Below are 8,869 nucleotides of genomic sequence, written 5' to 3' on the forward strand. Positions count from 1 at the left end.
GTCAGGATCTGAGCAGACGACATCCTGCAGGCCAGCCCCTCACATCCACTTAAGGCCCGAGCTTCAGAAGAGCAAAGAAATCCACAAGGCCATTAGCAAGTGGAGTGTCTTGGCAGAGGCAACGAGATTTTGCTCTGCTTGGGGGGAGAAGGGGGGCTCCATCCTCTCCTATCTTCGAGGGGGGGAGGGAGGGAGGGCTGAATCCTCTCCCAAGAGCTCCCTGGGGGCGGGGAGGCGCAGAGGGGACTGAGTCAGAAGATTGAAAGCTGGGAAGGACCCTGGAGATCATTTGGCTTGGAAAGAGGTAGGAGGGGAAACTGTTGGTGCCTGCAGGTGTGGAACATGTACTTTCCACTGAGAGCAGGAACTGAGGACACTGCCAGGGTTTCTTCACACAAGGACTAGCTGGGGAGCCCCCAGAGGCTGTATGTACCAGGGGGACTGCTGGAAGAAAAGAAGGCTCCCCACGGAAGACAGAGAGGCAGCTCTTATCTCCTGCTCCTGGGTCGATGAAAGCAACTCCTGAGAGGACCGATGAAGCCTCTCTGTCCCCTAATGTCTCTTCTCGCAGCCAAGCCTTTCTCTTCAAGGCATTATGGGTTTGGAGAGGGAGCTCGGCCAAAGGATGGAAATGTATGTCAAATGCATTTGGAAGCAGAAAGCAATCCATCAGCAAGAGCCATTATCATGTTTTGTCATCTCATCCAAGTGGAAGAGGGATTAGACTCGTTCAGACGTGGCCAGAAGGGATGTGTGGGAGACACAAAGAGGCAAATTTAGACTTGGTGCCAGGGAAACTTCTAACAACTGGAGGGACCCAAGGGCAGAATGGGCTGCCTGGGGAAGAAAGCGGCGGCCCACCTCTGGAGGTCTTCAAGCTGAGGCTAGATGGCTACTTCTCCAGAGCACTCTGGAGGCCAGGGGGTGGCCACAGCCCCTTCCAACTCCAAAAGGCTGCGTTCTGGTTTGCCAAAATCCAAACTAGGAAAATGAGCTTTGAGCGCGAGGAGCCCATCTGGCCATTTTCCCAAAGAGCTCTAAGAGCCACTTTAGTGAGGTCAGGAGAGATGAGCACAACCATGCCAAGAAATGGAACCCTCCAGCAACAATAACAAAACTCAAGAAGGGTTAGGTAGCTCAAGAAGGAGCTAGGACTTCTGGGAAAGAAGTATGGCGGCCAGCCTCTTGGGTTTGGATATCAGTCCCCACAAGGGCAAAGTGGAACAGGCTGATGAGCTTCCCATCGTTTGAAGCCTCCTGGAAGAGGCTGGACAGCCACACAAGCTTTGCTGCCTGGTCAGGCCAAGTGGAAGGTTGCAAATCTGTGATCCAAGGACCAGGCAGGCTAAATTTCCAAGAGGTTTAGCCCCATGTTGGCCAGAAGGAGATACTATTTCCAGCCACCCGTACCCTCGAAGGATCTCTACTAGTGTGTAAGAGGACAGTGATCCAGGAGCCTAGAAATGTTAGCACTCTTAGGGTTGCCACCCCAAACCATAGAGTGTGACACTGGGCAGCCATTGGCTTGGAAGAGAAAAAGAAGGAAGCCTCTGGCTCGTTGCCACCTTTTACTGAGCTATAGTTCTGTCTTCTAGACATCCCAGCTCTTTCCATCTGAAAGGAGGAGGAGAAGGCCTCTGGTTGTAGCTGGAAGGGACCTCGGAGACCATCTAGTCCAGGCTTGGGTTAGGAAGGCCACCACCAAGGCCACACAGTAATAACTGGCAGAGGCGACGTTTCAGCTCCTGTCCAGCATTCTTTACGTGGTACTCTGGACGAGCCCCCCTCAGTGGAGGTCTAGAAGCAACGTCTACACAAGCACTGGAGGGAAACTCCAAGACAAGGTGGCCCCTGATGGCCCTTCTACCTGGCAAATTGACTCTCTAGGGGAGATCTGCCGGTCTGAGCCCCCCGGGCACATGCTCCCTCTTCAGTGTCCCATCGGAGGATGGGTCAGGACTAGTCTAATGAAATGTTTGAAAGGTAAGCATCAATGTCCTGGGGCCCGAGTGCCAATCTTCAGCCAGATAGCCTCCAGTCCCTTTAGCCAGCCCTCCGGCAGGGCAGTATAATTTCCTTCCCCGTGTAAGGTAGGGAAAAGGCATTCGTGTGGTCTGGAGTGGGTGAACTGGGGGCAGAAAGGAATGAGAAAAAGGAGGCTTCTCCGACTAGTCGATTTTGTATTCTCTAAAGCAGTGATTTTGTAAAAGATGCAATCTTGGTAGACGCTTCCCCAAACTCAATCCCAGAATGCAGAGCGGGAAGAGATCTCCTCACAGCTAGCTCGATGACTTACCTAGCCACAAAAGGAATCCTATAATACACCTGAAAAGTGATCAGATGCCCTCCCCCTGAAGATGGAGGGCCCCCTCTAATCTCCAAGGCAACTGGAGCCAGCATCCTGCTTGCTCCACCTTGATTGTGGTTCTGGGAGGTGAAAACTATATTTGAAAATTAGGAGAGGGGAGCAGCTGGGTAGCTCAGTGAATTTAGAGATGGGAGGTCCTGGGTTCAAATCCAACCTCAGACATGTCCTAGCTGTGTGACCCTGGGCAAGTCACTTAAACCCCCATTGCCTAGCCCTTACCTGCCTTACTGGTTCTACGGTGGGAGGTAAGGGTTTAAAAAAAAAAAAGAGAACTATACTGAGAAAACCCCCTTATCTTGTTTTAAGGAGACCCATCCACAACTACTAAGCTTTGAAATGGGAAGTGTGTGGATTAGGGGCTGGGAGAAGGGGTGGGAAGGACATTCCCCCACACTCTCCCACCTGGGGCCATCTTTGAAATGCAAATCCTTTCTGAAAGTTTCTCCCAGGGGTGGGGATGGGATGGAGGGAGGTGGCTGGCTGGCTGCCTCCAGGTACCCAAGTCCATCCCAAACACACTCAAGAAGTCAGCTTCTTTGTGCTCGAAAGACCATTCCAGGACCGAGGGGAGGGGAGGACTCCTCCCTGCCCTCCGCAGAGGTCCCTGGCGGGCTCTCAAAGGTCTCTCCAGTCTCTCCACCAAGGAGAGAGGACGAGTCTGGGGCAGGTGAGTGGCTCTGGCTCAGCACCTGGGGCGCCACTGGTCCCATTGCCAAAGGGTCCAGCCTCCAGCATCTCTCCCCGCCTCCTCCTCCTCCTCCTCCTCCTGTCCCTCGCTGGGCCAGTTTCCTTTCCTCCTCCTTCCAGGAAATCACCAAGCTGAGCTGGTAGCAGAATCAAATCCATAGCAACCGCGCTGCTAGGCTTCATCCTATGGTGAAGTCATGAGCAGCCCTGGAGGGAGGAGGTGCCCAGGTCCTCATCCCCTCCGCCGGCCCCATCTGCCATCTAGGCAGAGAACAGGGAGAGGAGCCTGGGAAATGGCTGTTCCCACCAGGGTGCTCATCCCATAGCAGATTCCAAGCACTTCCTTTGACAGACCCAAGGCTGGAGGGAGGAAGGAACTTGCCTGAGGCCACCCAAGTGGCCAGTGGCAGAGCTGAATCCTGGTCCTCTGACCCTGAACCAATTCTCTCCTATTCTCCAACCCCCGGCGGCCTCGGGAGTCACCGGCACTCAGGCCGTTCCATACACTTCAAAGCCAAGTTACTTTGGAGTGGGCATCGGTTAGATCTTGGCAAAACCAGGGCACAATGCCTTAGCAGGAGCTCTGGCTCCCACACCAATCTGAGGAAGATTTAGCTCAGTCAGGCTTAGCTGGCAGATGGACCCACTCATTCCTTCTCTCTGTGTCTGTTTCTGTTTCTCTTTCCTTCCCTCCCTCCCTCCCTCCCTCTTTCTCTCCATTCTTCTATCCCTCCCTCCCTTCCATCCTTCTACTCCCTATCTCCCTCTTTTTCTATCTCCTCCTCCCTCTTCTTCCCCCTCTCTCCTCTTTTTGGCTTACCTTTCTCTCCCTTTCCTTCTCTCCTCTTAATCTTTTTCTTCCTGCTCCTTCTCCTTCTCTCCATCTCCCTTACTTCCCTCCCCCTTTCTTTCTCCCTTTCTCTCTCTTCTTCTCCCTTTCCCTTTCTTCCTCTTTTCCTTTCCCCTCCCTCCTCCCTCCATACCTTCATCTCCATTCCTCTCTTCTCTCTGTCTCTCTCCTTTCTCCTGTCCCTCTCCCTCCATTCATCCCTCCTTTTTCTCCCTCTATCTTTCTCTCTTTATCTCCTTCCCTCCTCTCCATCTCCTTTTTATCCTACCTTTCTCCCTTTCCTTCTCTCCTCTCAATCTTTCTCTTCCTGCTCCTCCTTCTCTCTTCTCTCCCTCCAGCCCTTCCCCTCTCTCCATCTCTCTTATTTCCTTCTCCCTTTCTCTCTTCCTCTCCCTTTCCCTTTCTTCCTCTTTTCCTTTCCCCTCCCTCCATCCCTTCTTTATCTCCCTCTTTCTCTTTCTCTCTTTCTCTCCCTTTCCTTCCCCCTCTCAATCTTTCTCTTCCTACTCCTTCCCCTTCTCTCTTCCCTCCATCTCCCTCCTTATTTCCCTTTCCTTTTCTCTTCCCCCTTTCTCCCTCTTTCTTCCTCTTTTCCTCCCTCTCCTTTCATGCCTCCATCTCCATCCATCCTCCTCTCTTCTCTCTCTCAGGCTTACATGGCACTGATGGGGAGCCCCTAAAGGGCACTGCCATTAGCCTAGACAATTAGTTGGAGTGCTAATAAGCTCATATAACTGGGGCTCGAGTTCCACTTTTCCCAGCCCGGCTGAAAAATGACTTGTCCTGGATGTCTCTGAATCCCTGCTCGATGTAGTCCTGGCTGATCACGTGGCATGAGCAGGCTGAAGGGAAGAAGATGGTGGCAGAGACTCCTCAGCCTGAGATTGTGGAACAACTGGCAAGAAGGCAGAGGGGGATAGACGCTGGCTCTGGAACCAGAAGCTGAGGCTGCCAATCGCCTTCGCAGGCACACGGACTCTGAGCTTCAGGGGCCCTTGGGAGGCCGCCCGGGGAATGGTGGAGCTAGAAGAGACCTGCCCACGTCAGGGGTCAGAACCCTGGAGCTGAGAGAGCTAGCCAGCCCAGGGATTGGCAGAGCAAGGAACCAGTGGGGTTGCCTTTCCTTCCCTCTCCTTGCAAGGTTGAGCAGTGGCATGAAGCCCAAGGAATCAATGTCAGACCTTTCTCTGGGGTACCAAAAATCAGCTCTCCAAGCAGAAGACGGGGGAGGCGTGGAGAGACAGCCAGGATTCTGGGAAAAGATCAGAGGACAGTGGTCAAGGCGATGGGGCAGCCACAGACTCAAAGCCACAAAAAAATCCATTTTGGACCACTTACAAAGTTGTTTTTTAATTCTAAAACTCTTCCCTTCCATCTCAGAATCTGTGCTGTGTGTTGTTCCAAGGCAGAATGGCAAGGGTCAGGCACTGGGTTAAGTGACTTGCCCAAGGTCACCCAACTAGGCAGCATCTGAGGCCAGATTTGAGCCTTCTGTCTCTGGGCCTGCCTTTCCATCCACTGAGCCCCCTGGCTCAGGGAGGATGTTGATAAAATAGAGGAGGGCAACCAGGGTGGGGAAGAGCCCCAATGTGTGGGTATGTCTAAGTCTAGCTTGGAGAACAGACTCCAGGATCACATGATCGCTGTCTCCAAGCATTGGAAAGGAGGGACTAGCCTTGTTCTGCATGACCAAGGGAGGCAGCATCGGGGGCAAAGCAGGGTGGAAAACTTGCTAACAATTAGAGCTCCCCAGAAGTGGAATGGGCTGCCATGGAAGGGAGCGAGTCAAATTGTATGGCTATATCATTCAATTACCAGCTATGTGACCCTGGGCAAGTCACTTCACCCTGTTTGCCTCAGTTTCCTCCTCTATCAAATGAGCTAGAGAAGGAAATGGCAAACCTCTCCAGTATCTTAGTTGTGAAGCCCTGGACCAGTCACTTGACTCTATTTGCCTCAGTTTCCTCCTTTGTCAAATGAGCTGGAAAAGGAAATGGCAAACCTCTCCAGTATCATAGCTGTGAAGCCCTGGGCCAGTCACTTGACTCTATTTGCCTCAGTTGCCTCCTTTGTCAAATAAGCTGGAAAAGGAAATGGCAAACCTCTCCAGTATCTTAGCTATGAAGCCCTGGGCCAGTCACTTGACTCTATTTGCCTCCATTTCCTCCTTTGTCAAATGAGCTAGAGAAGGAAACAGCAAAACACTTCAGTATCTTGACCAAGACACGCCCCCCAATAAAAGGGGTTACAAAGAGGCAGATTTGACTGAAACACCAGAATGACAACAAAAATCAGCCCAGTTCTTCCATTCATTTTGACTCCACTTCTTACAGGGATCAGCCTTCCGTTCTTGCTGTTTCTCCCTCTAGCCCAGGTGGCAATTGTGGCGAAGGTCCTCTGACATGGGTTAAGGCCCTCCTCGGCCCCAGGGTCCCTCCCCTGGCACATCCCTTGAACTTGGCCCGGCCCAATTCAGAGTCTCTCAGTCTGCCCTCCTGTCCAGGACTCAGTATGAGAACTCTGATCCCCATGAGGTATCCCACATCCATGGCTCCGATTTGCTATTACCAGCCTTGGCACTCGCCCCACCCTTGGCCCCTGAGACCTCCACCATGTCTAAACTTCCCAGACCCGTATCCAGAATCTTCTGGGCCCGGAGCTGACCCAGGTCTTGACTTTAAAGATCTACCTGGGGCAAAGCCCTACTTCTGCCAGTATTTTATGTATTATGTATATATTTTTTATATATTTTCTATTTACATCCCCAATTATATGTAATATTTTTTTAACTCTTACCCTCTGTCTAAGAATCAATCCTGAGTATTGCTTCCAAGGCGAAAGAGCAGTACGGGCCAGACAATGAGGGTTAAGTGACTTGCCCAGGGTCATGCAGTTAGGAAGTATCTGAGACCAGATTTGAACCCAGGACCTCCTATCTCTAGGCCTGGCTATCAAAGCACCGAGCCACCTAGTTGTTCCCAGTACATAGAGGTTTGAAAGCTGTCTGTGAGCTTCTTAAGGGTAGGAGCTCTTGTGTTTTTCTTTGTGTCTCTAAAATTCAGCATAATGCTCGCTGACATGACCCGACAGCACCAGCTTCACACATTCCAGGGTTTGTTTTCAAAGGTTTTTCTATTTCAAGGGAAAAGACTATAGGAAAGTTGATAAATAATAGACAGGAGGGAGGCCCCTGGCTACACATAGAAATAAATCTGCTAGTCACTGCTGTGGATGGCATTAAATGCTCTAAAAACCATAGCTAGAGTTCATCTTGCTCTTTGAGATTGCAAAGCACTTTACAAAATGTATCTCATTTGGACTTCTGAAAGGTAAGTGCTATTATTATATCCATTTTACAGAGGAGGAAATTGAGGCAGACAATGAAAGGAAGCAAATTGCTCACGGTCATATCATCAGTACACACTCACAGCTAGAACTGAAAGAGACCCCTGAGGACATCAAGACCAATTCTTCATTTTACAGATGAGGAAACTAAGTTTCGAGGAAGTGAAATGATTTGCCCAGAGCCTCACATGTTAGTAAATGCCAAAGTCAGGATTTGAACCCAGGGCCTCTGACTCCAGAGCCACAGGATCTTTCCAGGCTACCACAGGGTCAACCTTTCTGGCCCTTCTAACCAATGTGCCAGGCTGGCCTTCACACCACTCCATAATAGCCTAATTTACATGGCGCCTTTAGGCTTACAAAGCACTTCCCATGTATGATCCTATTTCATTTTCCCCATGACTCAGGGAAGAGACTCTGAGCAGCATTATCTCCATTTTACTGGTGCAGAACTGGGGGCTCAGAGCAGTAAGTAAGGTGATTTGTCTTTGGTCACAGAGCTAGTGAACCAGTGTTTGAAGCAAGAATCCTGGAACTGTCTGTGGTGGCAAAAAAAAAATGGAAACTGAGGGGATGTCCTTCGATTGGGGAAAGGCTGAACAAATTGTGGTACGTGTTAGTGATGGAATACTATTGTGCTCAAAGGAATGATGAACTGGAGGGATTCCATGTGAACTGGGACGACCTCCAGGAATTGTTGCAGAGTGAAAGGAGCAGAACCAGGAGAACATTATACACAGAGACTGATACATTGTGGCACAGTTGAATGTAATGCACTTTTCTACTAATAGCAATGCGAGGATCCAGGACAATTCTGAGGGCCTTATGAGAAAGAATGTTATCCACATCCAGAGAAAGAACTGTGGGAGCGGAAACACAGAAGGAAAACAATGATTTATCACTTGTCTGTATGGGCATAGGACTTGGGGTTTCAGTTTTAAAAGATTTCGCTATTTTGAAAATGAATAATATGGAAATGGGATTTGAGTGATAACACATATATAACCCAGGGGAATTGCATGTCAGCTCTGGGAGGGGGAGGGAAGAGGGGAGGGAGAGAACATGAATCATGCCACCATGGAAAAATATTTAAAAATAAATAAGTGAATATAATAAATAAATGAATAAAAGGGAACCCTGGGACTGGGAAGTTGGGAGGGACCTCAGTGGTCATCTATTCCATTCACACAGAAGGAATCCCCACTCTAACCCCCTCCAACAAGGGGTCCTCCAGGAGCTAAGCACAGAGAGCTCACTACCCACCTCCCCCAGGGTCTACTCCACTTCTGGACAGTGCCCAGTATTAGGACTTTTTTCATGAAATTGAGCCCAAGTTGACCTCATTGTAATTTTCACCCATTGTTCCTGGTGCTGTCATCTGGGGCCAAGCAGAACAAGGCTAATTCCTCCTCCTCCACATGGCAACTCTTCAAATGCTTGAAGGCAGTTCTAGTACACACCCACCCCGAAGTCTTCTTTTGTCTAGAGCAAACACCTCCAGATCCTGCAACGGAGGCCCCACAACACCCTGGATTCATCCCCAGCTCTTTCCTGCCTCCAAGTCCAGATCTCTTCCCATACCGTCACCCTCCCTTAGCCCAGGGTTGGGAAGAGAACAG

The sequence above is a fragment of the Monodelphis domestica genome, chromosome 4 (genome assembly GCF_027887165.1).
Source record: "Monodelphis domestica isolate mMonDom1 chromosome 4, mMonDom1.pri, whole genome shotgun sequence".
In the NCBI taxonomy this organism is placed as follows: Eukaryota; Metazoa; Chordata; class Mammalia; order Didelphimorphia; family Didelphidae; genus Monodelphis; species Monodelphis domestica.